Consider the following 13,631-nt stretch of genomic DNA (forward strand, 5'->3'; position numbering starts at 1 on the left):
AGCGCGCTGGGGCTTAGCCTGGGCCGCAGGCTGTCGGGAAGGAGGATTGTACCTACGCTTGCCAGAAGAGTAGGGAACAGTCTTCCTTCCCCCGAAAAATCGTCTACCTGTAGAGGTAGAAGCTGAAGGCTGCCGGCGGGCGAATTTGTCGAATGCGGTGTCCCGCTGGTGGAGAGACTCTACCACCTGTTCGACTTTTTCACCAAAAATATTGTCCGCACGGCAAGGCGAGTCCGCAATCCGCTGCTGGATTCTATTCTCCAGGTCGGCGGCACGCAGCCATGAGAGCCTGCGCATCACCACACCTTGAGCAGCGGCCCTGGACGCAACATCAAAAGTGTCATAAACTCCTCTGGCCAGGAATTTTCTGCACGCCTTCAGCTGCCTGACCACCTCCTGAAAAGGCTTGGCTTGCTCAGGGGAAGAGCATCAACCAAGCCCGCCAACTGCCGCACATTGTTCCGCATGTGTATGCTCGTGTAGAGCTGGTAAGACTGGATCTTGGACACGAGCATAGAGGAATGGTAGGCCTTCCTCCCAAAGGAGTCTAAGGTTCTAGCGTCCTTGCCCGGGGGCGCCGAAGCATGTTCCCTAGAACTCTTAGCCTTCTTTAGGGCCAAATCCACAACTCCAGAGTCATGAGGCAACTGAGTGCGCATCAGCTCTGGGTCCCCATGGATCCGGTACTGGGACTCGATCTTCTTGGGAATGTGGGGATTAGTTAATGGCTTGGTCCAGTTCGCAAGCAATGTCTTTTTCAGGACATGGTGCAAGGGAACAGTGGACGCTTCCTTAGGTGGAGAAGGATAGTCCAGGAGCTCAAACATTTCAGCCCTGGGCTCGTCCTCCACAACCACCGGGAAGGGGATGGCCGTAGACATCTCCCGGACAAAGGAGGCAAAAGACAGACTCTCGGGAGGAGAAAGCTGTCTCTCAGGAGAGGGAGTGGGATCAGACGGAAGACCCTCAGACTCCTCGTCAGAGAAATATCTGGGATCTTCCTCTTCCTCCCACGAGGCCTCACCCTCGGTGTCAGACACAAGTTCACGGACCTGTGTCTGCAACCTCGCCCTGCTCGACTCGGTGGAACCCCGTCCACGGTGGGGGCGTCGAGAGGTAGACTCCCTCGCCCGCATCGGCGAAGCTCCCTCCGCCGATGTAGTCGGGGAGCCTTCCTGGGAGGTGGCCGCGGTCGGCACCGCACGCGGTACCGACGTCGGAGACCTCAACCTGGGCGATGGGCCAGCCGGCGCCGCGCTCGACGGTACCGGAGGCGCAAGCACCGCCGGTACCGGAGGGGTAGGGCGCAACAGCTCTCCCAGAATCTCTGGGAGAACGGCCCGGAGGCTCTCGTTCAGAGTGGCTGCAGAAAAAGGCTGAGAGGTCGATGCAGGCGTCGACGTCAGAACCTGTTCCGGGCGAGGAGGCTGTTCCGGGCTGTCCAGAGTGGAGCGCATCGACACCTCCTGAACAGAGGGTGAGCGGTCCTCTCGGTGCCGATGTCTACTGGGTGCCGAATCCCTCGGCGACCCAGAGCTCTCGGTGCCGACACGGGGAGGAGACCGGTGTCGATGCTTCTTCGACTTCTTCCGAAGCATGTCACCGGAACTCCCCGGCACCGACGAGGAGGACGTAGAATCCATCCGTCGCTTCCTCGGGGCCGAGACCGAAGAGGGTCGATCCCGGGGGGGCTGTACCGCAGGAGCCCTCAGGGTAGGAGGAGACCCACCCGAAGGCTCACCGCCACCAGCAGGGGAATGGACAGCCCTCACCTGCACTCCTGACGATGCACCTCCGTCCGACGACATCAGCAGACGAAGTCTCGGTACCACCGACGTCGATGCAGTCGCCCGATGCCTCGATGCAGTCGATGGAGCGGCAGCCAAGGGAGATGGTCCGGACGCTGACGACGTCGATGCACTCGATGCCTCCGGTGCCGATGCCGACGAAGAGCCCGAGAACAAAACGTTCCACTGGGCTAATCTCGCTACCTGAGTCCGCCTTTGTAACAGGGAACACAGACTGCAGTTCTGAGGGCGGTGCTGGGCCCCTAGACACTGAAGACACGCAGAGTGCCTATCAGTGAGCGAGATTACCCGGGCGCACTGGGTGCACTTCTTGAAGCCGCTGGAAGGCTTCGATGTCATGGGCGGAAAAATCACGCCGGCGAAATCAAAAGCCGAAATGGCGAAAATTGAAGCACCAAATTTAGAGGGAGAAAAATCTCGACCGAGGCCAAACTAGGCCTACCCCGACAACGAAAGAAAACTTACGGGGCAAAACTTGAAAAATACGGGAAGGGCAGAAAACCCGACAGGGTCTTCCGGAACACTTCCGGAGCGCTTCCCAAACTTTTTTAGAAGAAAATACACGAAAAACACGTCGAAAAGGACGCGCGAGGTCGACTCTCTGGGGCACGAACGGCGTAACACGACCGTACCGAGCGCGGACGAAAGAAGACTGGCCGGCTCGAGCCGGTTTCGGGCGGGAAGACGGCTGCGCATGCGCAGTGCGCATGGGCGCGCGAGGACTAGCAAAGGCCTTTGCTAGTAAACTTTCCGATGGAGGGGGCTGCCGAGGACGTCAACCCATCAGTGAGAACAAGCAGCCTGCTTGTCCTCGGAGAATGTTAGTTCCTTTCCTTGTAGCATCTCTTGCAGCGCCACTCATCTACCACTCGAATCTTTAAACATCTGTTGTATACTAAAACCAAAGCTCTGCCTAAGCAGTATTGCTACCCCCCCCCCCAGTGCGCTTACCCCCTTACGCTAATTGATCACCACCTCACCAGAGGGGCGGTTAAACACATGGGCACCCCGGGAATGCAGGTGGGTTTCCTGCAAGAATATAACATCCCACTGCAATCTCCCTAGTTCTTTAAAAATCACACTGCATTTCCATGGATTATTAAGTCCATTTACATTCCAGGATCCAACTACAACCTCCCCTCCCTTCTCACCCCATCACTCTTACCCCCTGAAATTTGCAAAAGTCTTGTATAACTGCCACACAATTATTGAATGGCTCAGTTTCAGGAATACCTCTGAATTGCAAATTGCATCTTCCAGACCTGTTTGCCAGGTCTTCCACTTGTTCTCGCAATTTCTGTATAGCCAAACTATCTTTGGTGACTGAGCTTTTTAGTAAGTTCACTTCATCCTGAACCAAGCTTAACTTGTCTTCACTCTCCCCTACTCGGGTGCTGAGTTCTCCCATTTCAGCCTTGATATCTTTTAAGGTGTCTTGCACATCTCAGCGTACATCTGCCAAGTCAGCTTTCAGTTCTTGAAACCAGCCCACCACATTAGATTTTGTAATCTCAGCACGATCCGCCTGGACCTCACTCTGCTCCTCTTTCTCCAAATCGGAGAGAATCTGTGCAATCTTTTTCAAGCCCGTCCCTGACCATGCCGGGTCTGACCTCTTTTTCGCCCTGCTCTGCAGAATATTTGAATCTTTCTAGGCTTCTCTTAGGTGGCATGTCTGCTTTTATCATTCCAGCACAACTTTGCCGATTTATCTCCAAAACACCAAGGGAATTGCTTTTAGAATCAGTTGCCCTGACGGAGACTTGTGGCTATGCTGCCATCCTAGAAAGTGATGTTACTTCCTCCTACCTGCTCATCTATTATTGCTAATAGTAAACCTTTTATTTTAATTGGGGGTTGAATCTATGTTTATGTGATGTCACTAGGATTACAGACTATGATTTTTAGCTATTCCAGACCAATAATGCAGTATGTTTTTTCACTAACCTATTATACCCACTCCTGAACAATTACCTATTCCTTTAGGTTTTAAGGAAACGCACAGAATCAGTATGCGATCACTACTATATTGTCACGTCTGTGGCCATGACCCCTCTCAGACTCACCTTATTTCCAGTGGCCAGCTTCTGAGCTGGCTTCTGGCTGTTCTTTGTGAGTTAGTTCTGTCTCTGTCTTTGTGTGCAGGCTGCATTAGATTGTCTTTGTGCTGTCACCTGTTCCAGATTTCAGCCCAGTCCGGTCCGGATCTTCCAGACCTGCTTGTTTTGTTTGAACCTGCACAGCACCCTTAGTGTCCTGGTGATTGCTGCAGCTCAGTCTCAGGTGCTGCTGGGCTTATTAGCCATTTTGATACTCTCTGCCTTTGCATTGCGTCTAAGGCCCTGGTATGTTGGTGCTTTTGCACGTCAGTCTGCTTCCTTGCTCTAGTTCTTGCCTGAAGTCTTGCCTGTTCTAGGTAGTCTATGTTTAGGGTATTGCTTGTTTACTGTATTGCTTGTTTCCCAGTCTTGTGTCTTGTTTGTATGTCTTTGTCTAGTTCTGGGTTTATCTGTGTTTGTTTCCTGTTTCAGTGGCTGCTCGCAGCTTTCAGTCCTGTCCTTTAGCCTATCCTTTCCATGCCTTGCTGTCCCTGTGCTGCCTAGCTGTTATCCAGTCCTGCCCTGTCCAGTAAGTCCTGCCTGCCACCTGAAGCCTGGAGCTCAACTCTTGGTGAAAAGTGGCCAGGTGCAGGTGAAGCCTGTTTGTCAGAGATCTGCTCTGTCTCTAGCGTGGGGTGGTTTTGCCTGCCACTGCTGCTCCTCGGCAGTGGCCCAAGGGCTCACAAACCCAGTTTCCAGCTTTGAAAATGTGGCATATATAGAGGTCCTTGGAGGGATTTAAAAAGGTAAAAAAAAAAATTGTAACTGAGAAAATCACCAAGGATACAAAATTAATACACCAGTTAGCTTCTAAAATAGGTAATATAGGTAACGATTCATGATGAGATATTTTTCTTGGAAACCCACAAACTGGGAATACTGTAATAGACAGATTATTTTATTCCACTGATTGTATTAATTGGGCAGTTCCTCACTTATGCTCATGATTAGGCTCGCATGATGGGTTAAGGCAAAATTTCACCAGACCAGAAGATAACGTCTCACAACCAGACTTACAATGCTATTCCATGAAGATATTGTGAGCCATAAACTTGGGGAGTGGGAGTGACTATGTCCCTGAAGTTGCTGCAAAAAAGGAGCTGGTCTCTGGGGTAGTGAATATGATACCTGCATGACTGAAGGCCACAAAACTGCCTGGCCATGAATGGATGCCCAATGGAGTGAATGTTGGATGACCACAGACAAGCTTGATCCATGGTGAATACCTAGCAACCCAAATGTAAGGACCACAAAAAAGTTTATAATGAATGTCAACTTACAGTAGTTAATTCCTGTTAAATGACATTTACCAAGGTTCAATATCTACAATTCATCCTTTCAAAAATATCACAGCACTGAAACAACAGAAATATGTGTGTAAGCTTATAGGCATAACACCCACTTCCCCATCCCAATCACCCCACATCCCTGCCCCCCATCCCAATCCCCACCCCTCTGGTGACAGTACTAGATTATCAAGCATTCAAAACACGGCTGTGTGCTGTCGGTGTCAGAGTAGCCCAAAATAGGGACCAAGTTAGACAGAAGCAGTTGCTCTGCACTGTCGAAAGGTCCACAATACCCTTATTTCCTTTCAGAAGTACCATGGTAGATCTCCAATGTGACACAGTGGGGGCCTCCGGAGACAACCACAGGGACAGAATTGTCTTTTTCACCATCAAGAGAGTGCATCATAAAAAGGCTTGTATTCCTGCTGGGCGTGGGCTCTGAGTGGGGAAAAAAACCCAAACAGCTGAGCTGAAGATGGGGTCCAGGTCACACTCCAACGGTGTAATACATGTCTTGTCAACTGAGACCAGAACAGGACCAAAACATGTGCCACAAATACGTCTCTTGCGCAGAGTACTTGGGAATACATCATCGGAGCGAGGAGTCGCTTGAAAGGTCCTGTGGGGAGATATGTACAGCCGATGCACAAATTTAAACCAACTCCCAATGGCCAGCATTCTAAATGAGGCTGGAGATGTGGATAAAACAAGATTGGAGGTGCTGTGGTTGTATGAGGGAGGGCAATTCCAAAGATCATTTTTGCGCAAGAGCGGTGTAGGGTCAGAGATCCACTTTCGTAATTGTCCATGATAATATTTCAGTGGAATAGCGAGTTGTGTATCCAAACCCAACATGGTGTTAGAGTTCCCATGATTCTTCCGTTGGGGAAGTCGCAGGCAGGGGATCTCATGTAGTGTTGTAATTGCATATATGCAAACCGGACCTGGTTTTAATCATTCCAAATCTGTTTCCTGCCGCTGCCCAATGCCAGAAGAGGTATTTCCCACTGGGAAAGCTGCATTACCAGCAAGGGGCAATGGGAGGAGGTCTCCCTAGACAGGTCATGATATCTGCACAGCCATCTCCAAGTTCTAAGGTGCGGAGCAAAAAGAAACATAAAATGCAGGGATGTACGGGATTTACCCAGAGGTGCCTGGAACCAGTAGTTAAAGTGCTGAGGCCGCAAAAAAGAAAGTACTGCATCAGTACATGAAAAAAAAAAGATGTCCCCCAGTACCAATCAGTAAGATGGCGCATACATGCAGCAACATAAAACAATTTGATATTTAACAGGCCCAGTCCTCCTGCATGTGGGGTACCATGAGACAGGCAAGAGTGCAACGCACCCTCTTACCCTGCCAAAGAAATGAGGACAAACATTTGGCCAGAAATCTTTCATCTCTGTGCTGAAGCAAAATAGGCAAGATTTGAAAAACATGTCAATTTGGGCACAATGACCATGTTAAAAAGTGCAACTCTCCCTATCAAAGTGACTGGAAGTGCCCTCCAACTCTGCAAGACCCATTGAGATTCACGACGCAGAAGACCAGGAGGCATATTTTCAAAGCACTTAGCCTTCCAAAGTTCCACAGAAACCTATGGAACTTTGGAAGGCTAAGTGCTTTGAAAATATGCCTCCAGGGGTCCTAGGAGAGATAAATTCCCAAGTACTTCAATTAACCTGTGCCCACTGCAAAGGAAAAACTCCCCTCCAACAACTCTTTATCAAGGCCTGAATGGGAAGGGCTATCGATTTTTGATAATTTAAACAGACCCCCCCCCCCCCCCAAATTCATCCAACACACTTGGTAAGTGCGGCACGGTTAAGATGAGGATGTGCGAGTATAAGCAATGAATTGTCTGCAAAGGTGAGAGACTTTACAGAAAGGTCCCAGCAGCTTCATCCCAGTGACTTCCAGATCACAGTGGATAGTGCAGAGCAGAGGTTCAAGGTATAGCAAAATGAGGAGGGGGAAAGAGGGCAACCCTGGTGCCTCTTCCTCTGCACCAGAAGAGGTACAGATTCCATTAATCAGTAAAGCAACCCAGGGGGCTTGATACATGGCATGTACAGCTAATCCAAACTAACCCCCCTCCCCCCAGACAACAAAATCCAAAATTTGGAAGAAATAAGGCCAGTCCACCTTGTCAAACATCTTTTCAACATCCAGACTAATAGAAGAAGGACTCCCGCTGCTTGGCTCCATGCTACAGACAGCAAAGCTTTGCAGACATTCAACACAGTGGCGACCCTGCATAAAACCCACCTCGTGTTCCCCCACCAAGGTCGGAATGTGAACCGAAGTCTATTAGCCAATACTCTGGATAATATTGAGCAAAGAAATAGGGTGAAAAGGGTCGGTTGGGGGTTTCCCTGGCTTTGGAATCAGGGTAATGAGTGCTTCGCAGTGCATTTTTTCTAGCAAAAAAGGTGCTGGTACTCAAAAGCTAGGCTACCCTTTAGGGGTGGGGTGATCACTGAGGGACCTACTCCACAATAGCCAGGCTCCCTGCAACTAGTCACAGAATCTATGACAAGGCAGAATTGGTGTGTAGAGCCTGAGCTCTTTCATTAAAACTTGGAGACCATGGGTCAATTTTAGCAGACAATGGAAAAGGTGCCGGTACTCAGTACCCCCAAGTAACCCCTCAAAAAAAGCCCTGGTGCTTCGTTAGAATGGTTGGGGAAAACACCACCAGCTGTCACCGCATCATAAAAGGCTGTTAATGGGGCACAAACATGCGGAGCGAAGATAAGAACATAAGAGTAGCCATGCTGGGTCCGACCAATGATCCATCTAGCCCAGTATCCTGTTTTCCAAACAGTGGCCAAACCAGGTCACAAGTACCTGGCAGAAACCCAAACTGTGGCAAAACTCCTTACTACAAATCCCAGGGCAAGCAGTTGCTTCCCATGTCTGTCTCTATAGCAGACTATGGAATTTTTCTCCAGGAATTTGTCCAAACCTTTTTTAAACCCAGATAAGCTAACCCCTGTTATCATATCCTCTGGCAAAGAGTATTTCCATGTAATTTCCTCGAGTGTTCCCTAATCTTTAAACCCAGATATGCTAACCACTGTTATCACATCCTCTGGCAAAGAGTTTCAGAGCATAACTATTCATTGAGTGAAAAAAATATTTCCTCCTATTTGATTTAAAAGTATTTCCATGTAACTTCCTTGAGTGTCCCCTAGTCCCTGTACTTTTGCAATGAGTAAAAAAAAATCAATTTACTTCTACTCATTCTACATCACTCAGGATTTTGTAGACCTTAATCATATCTTCCCTCATCCATCCAAGCTGAAGAGACCTAACCGCTTTAGTCTTTCCTCATACGAGAGGAGTTCCATCCCCTTTATCATTTTGGTTGCTCTTCTCTGAACCTTTTCTAATTCCGCTATATCTTTTTGAGATACGGTGACCAGAACTGAATGCAATACTCAAGGTGCGGGCGCAACATGGAGAAATACAAAGGAATTATAGTATTTTTGGTCTTATTCACCATCCCTTTACTAATAATTCCCAGCATCCTGTTTGCTTTTTCGGCTGCTGCTGCTGCACACTGAACAGAAGATTTCAGCGTTTTATCTACGATGACACCCAGATCTTTTTCTTGATTGCTGACCCCCAAGGTGGACCCAAGTATCAGGATTATTCTTTCTGACGTGCATCACCTTGCATTTGTCCACATTAAATTTGGTCTGCCATTTGGACGCTCAAGTCTTTTAATTTCCTAAGGTCTTTCTAAAATATTTCACAGTCCACATGTGTTGTAACAACCTTGAATAGTTTTGTGTCATCTGCAAATTTGATCACCTCACTCCTTGCTCCGATTTCCATATGATTTATAAATATGTTAAATAGTACCAGTTCTAGTACAGATCCCTGTGGCACTCTACTGTTCACCCTCCCTCCATTGAGAGAAATGACCATTTAACCCTATCCTCTGTTTTCTGTCAAATAACCAATTTCCAATCCACACCAGAAACTTGCCTCCTATCCCATGACTCTTAAAAATTCTCATGAGCCTCTCATGAGGAACAAAAGCTTTCAGAAAAACTAGATACACTACATCAACCGGCTCACCTTTAAGCCACATGTTTATTCACGACTTCAAAGAAATGAAGCAAATTGGTAAGGCAAGACTTCCCTCAGCTGAACCCATGCTGACTGTTCCATTAAACCATGTTTGTCTACGTGTTCTGTAATTTATTCTTTATAATAGTTTCCACTATTTTGGCCAGCACCGATATGAGGCTTACCAGTATATCATTTCCTGGATCACCCCTAGAACCCTTTTAAAAAAAAATTGGTGTCACATTGGCCATCCTCTAACCTTCAGGTACTACGGATGATTTTAACGACAGGTTACATATTACTAACAGCAGATCAGCAATTTCATGCTTGAGTTCTTTGAGCACTCTTGGATGTATGCCATCCGTTCCAGGTGATTTACTACTCTTTGTCAATTTGGCTCAGTACATCTTCCAGGTTTACCAAGATTTCTTTCAGTTCCTCTGCATCATCACCCTTGAAAACCATTTCCGGTACAGGCAGAACTCTTACATCTTCTTCCGTAAAGACAGAAGCAAATAATTCATTCAGTTTCTCTGCTATGGCCTTGCCCTCCCTGAGAGCCCCTTTTGCTCCTTTGTGATCTAATGGTCCCCCATGGATTCCCTCACAAGCTTTCTGCTTCTGACGTACCTTGTTACTGTGATTTTTAGCCTCTGCAGCAAGTTTCTCTTTATATTCTCTTTTAGACTCCTTTATTAATGCTTTGCATCTGACTTGCCAGTGCTTATGCTGCTTATTTTCTTCATTTGAGTCCTTTTTCCATTCCTTGAAGGAGGACAATCTTTTGGCTCTAATAACCTCTTTTACTTCACCTTTTAACCATGCTGACTGATATTTTCTTTTCTTTCCACCTTTGCAAAATACATTGAATGCATCTGGACTGGGCTTCCAAGATGGTATTTTTGAACAACGTCCATGCCTGATTTAGTGTCCTAACCTTTGTAGCCGATCCTTTTAGTTTCTTTTTAACCATTTCCTCATTTTATTATAGTCACCCTTTCGAAAATTAAATGCTGCTACAGTAGATTTCTTTTGCGAGTTCATTCCAGATAGCACTGTTTCCCAGGGGATCCAACACCGCCACCTCTCACACTATGCCCTGCTCCCCCTCTCGTCGGTTCCTGGACCACCTGCTCCAAGAAGCAGTTGTTTATTACATATAGAAATTTTATCTCCCTGGCACTCCCCAACGTAACATTTATCCAGTCAGTATCGGGGTAACTAAAATCACCATTATAGCGTTGCTCAATTTGCCAACTTTCCAACTCTCTGTAAGCATCTGTCTGTTCGTTCTCTCCCAGTGGACGGTAGTACAGCCCTATAAGAATACTCCTTCCCTTCAAACATGGAATATCTATCCATAACGATTTTACACTGCTATCTGTGTCATGTGGAATGTTTATTTTATTTGACTCAATTCCCTCTAAGATATAGTGCAACCCCTCCCCCCCATTGGATAAGCCATCCAGGCTGAAAACAGTACCCTGGGACAGAGACTTAAATTTTTTCCCCTCCAAGGCCTATAAGGGAGCACCAAGCTGGACCCGTGCTGCCTGACAGGCACGGGAGACCAGAGAGTCTAGGACTGATGGACCCTGGTTGATGGGTGGGGCTGAATACATGCTAGAAAAGTGATCATAAAACACTTGGGCAATGGCATCAGGTTGATGAATCTGAGACCCATCTGATACCTGGATGGCTGGAATAATCTACTAGAGGATCGCTTTTTTATTAAATGAACCAAAAGCATACCCAAATTGTTACCAAAGTGGTGAAATCAGTGGTGCTTATAGAACATACTCTTTCTCCTTTTCATGTAGAAGATAATTCAGGGCTGCCAATGAAGCCATCATGGCATCTTGCTTGACCCAAGTGGGATCATGGACAGAGGACAGCTTGGCAGCTCTGTAGTCCTGTCCAAGCAAAGAGTACCCTGAGCCAGTCTTCTGGAACTAGTAGCAATCACATTCCCCAGCAGAATCACCTTAGAGGCTTCCCAGAACAGTATGGGGGGAGTTGGCATGCACCAAGTTAAAATCAGAGTATTGCACCCACTTTATTTATTTGGATTGTGCTCTTTTTTTTTTTCCAGTAGTAGCTCAAGATGAGTTACATTCAGGCACACTGGGTATTTCCCTGTTCCTGGAGGGCTCACAATCTAAGTTTGTACCTCAGGCAATGAAGGGTTAAGTGACTTGCCCAAGATCACAAGGAGCAGCAGTGGGGTTTGAACTGGGCACCTCTGGTGCTCTAATTACTAGACTACTCCTCCATGCCCACTTATTAACCAAAAACTGTTGAAATTCGGGGTACTGAGCTAAATAGGTGGGGAAGCGCCAAGCTACCCCGGGTCTTCCTCTGATCCAAAGCCAGATCTACCCACATCAAGGCATGGTCTGAAACTTCCAATGGACCTTTGCCTGCCATTAACATCTGAGCAAACAAGGGAAGGAAGAGCAGTATATAGTCAATCCTAAACCAGGAGTGTAGGACCTGGGAATACTGGGTGTAAATCTCAGGCCGTTGGGTTAAGCAGGCGCCCCTTGACTCCTCCCCTGAATACCCCTGACCCCAGCAGATCTATCCAGAGAAGGGTCAAAGAACTGCAAGGCAAACCCCCCGTACCAAAATAGCTACACCACCCTGCTTTTTGCCTGAAGTAATAGCATTTCCCCAACAATTGCTGTTGCAATTTGGCATGTTCCGCATCCGTAAGCTTGGTCTCTTGTAAGCATGCAATTGATGCCCCATGGCGTTTCAAAGCAGACAAAAGTTTTGACCGTTTAATTGGGGAACTATTATCAGACACATTCCATATAAGGAGGTGAGGCGCTGTAGGGCTAGCCAGGAGCACTCAATAAGAGTTTGAGACCATCAGAAAGTCTCCATAGCAGTGCCCCCGAGGCACCCAGCCCCAAACCGGGGAAAGAATACCCCACAGAAAAAACCCCCCATCCCAACCAGCAGTAGAACTCTCACCAGAGTGAAAAACAGGTGAAACAAAAACAACCTCCAAGGTCCAAACCCTTCCACTCCCACCCACCTTCACACCACCAAAACTTGTTAATCCTCCCCATGGGAAGGATCACAAAGGGGCGCACCCATGCTAGGGGCAGCCCCCTTCACCCCACCAACTACAGATCACACCTGAACAGAGTACTTAAGGGCAACCCCCCTCACACAACAGTACCGTGTCCAAGTTGGACTCCACTGCACCATAGAGCCATGTCCATCAGTATGTAGGCTCCTCATAACAGCTCATAATAAAGTATTCACCATTCACCTGCTACGGTGTGGTGAAGGACATCCACTTCCCTTCATGCAAATTCACAATGCAGTGGGATATTGCAAAGAATACTTCAGCTTCTTGGCACTAATGTCGTGAATGTGGCTGAAAACACCCGGCACTTTGTAGAAAGTGCTATAGAGTAGTCTTGAAAAATCCGAACAGAGTGGCCCTCAAAATGCGCCTCCTCCCTATTATTTTTGTAGTGGTGCAGGACATTGACCTTTTGAGTGGATTAGTGAAACTTGGAAAAATCACTCGAGGACTAGTATCTCCCGCATGCAGGGCCTCACATTGTGCACTCTATCAAGCCATATGATATTCAAGACCCCCGCCTGAGGGAACCGCACCTGCAGCCAGGTTTCCAAAGTTGAGAGCAGCAAGAAGTCAATAAATATTTCTGGGAACCCCACAAGCCACAAGTTCTCCCGATGGGCGCAGTTCTCAAGGTCATCAAGTTTTGGACACATTCAAACAGGGCTTCCAGGCGCACCATGTCAGCATTATGGGCCTGAATTGTGTCCTCTACATCTGATACTCAGCACTCCGACTCTCCGGGTTAACTCAGAGGTAAGCTCTGCCAGGCCAGCTATTTGCTCTGATAATTGAGCAAGGAACCAGGGCTTTCACCACCATGTCTGTCAGTTCTGGGCACTACATCTCAGGCAAATGGGATTTAGATCTAGTCACAGTGCAGAAACTACAGTTACTACTTTAATTAGTGACACACACTATCATAGAAAAAGGAGATATGGCACTTCTTGTACCAGTCAATTTGTCAGCCGCCTTTGATCTATCATCCACTTTTACTTGCTTATCAGTCTATTGAGCTCTCTAGCTGTACTTTTGCTTGGTTTAAGCCATTTCTTTTTATTCAAGGTTTTTCTGTTTCTACTTCTGGAGATCTAACCTCTAAGATATCCCTTAGCGGTGGTATGTGTCAGGGATCCTCTTCCATTACTGTTTAATATCTCTCTCAGTCCTTTGGTGCTTCTATTACAAGATCACAACATTCGAGTTTTCGTTTATGCAGAAGACATCCTACATCCCTTCCCTCATTAAATTTACT

The 13,631-nt window shown here is 47.4% G+C and overlaps 1 protein-coding gene across 2 annotated transcripts in view; it reads right to left on the reverse strand.

The window, feature by feature from the left end:
* Window positions 1–13,631, reverse strand: part of TNPO1 (transportin 1) — a 541,716-nt gene that overhangs the window by 96,608 nt on the left and 431,477 nt on the right. The window lies entirely within an intron of this gene.

The sequence above is a fragment of the Microcaecilia unicolor genome, chromosome 2 (assembly GCF_901765095.1).
Source record: "Microcaecilia unicolor chromosome 2, aMicUni1.1, whole genome shotgun sequence".
Lineage (NCBI taxonomy): Eukaryota > Metazoa > Chordata > Amphibia > Gymnophiona > Siphonopidae > Microcaecilia > Microcaecilia unicolor.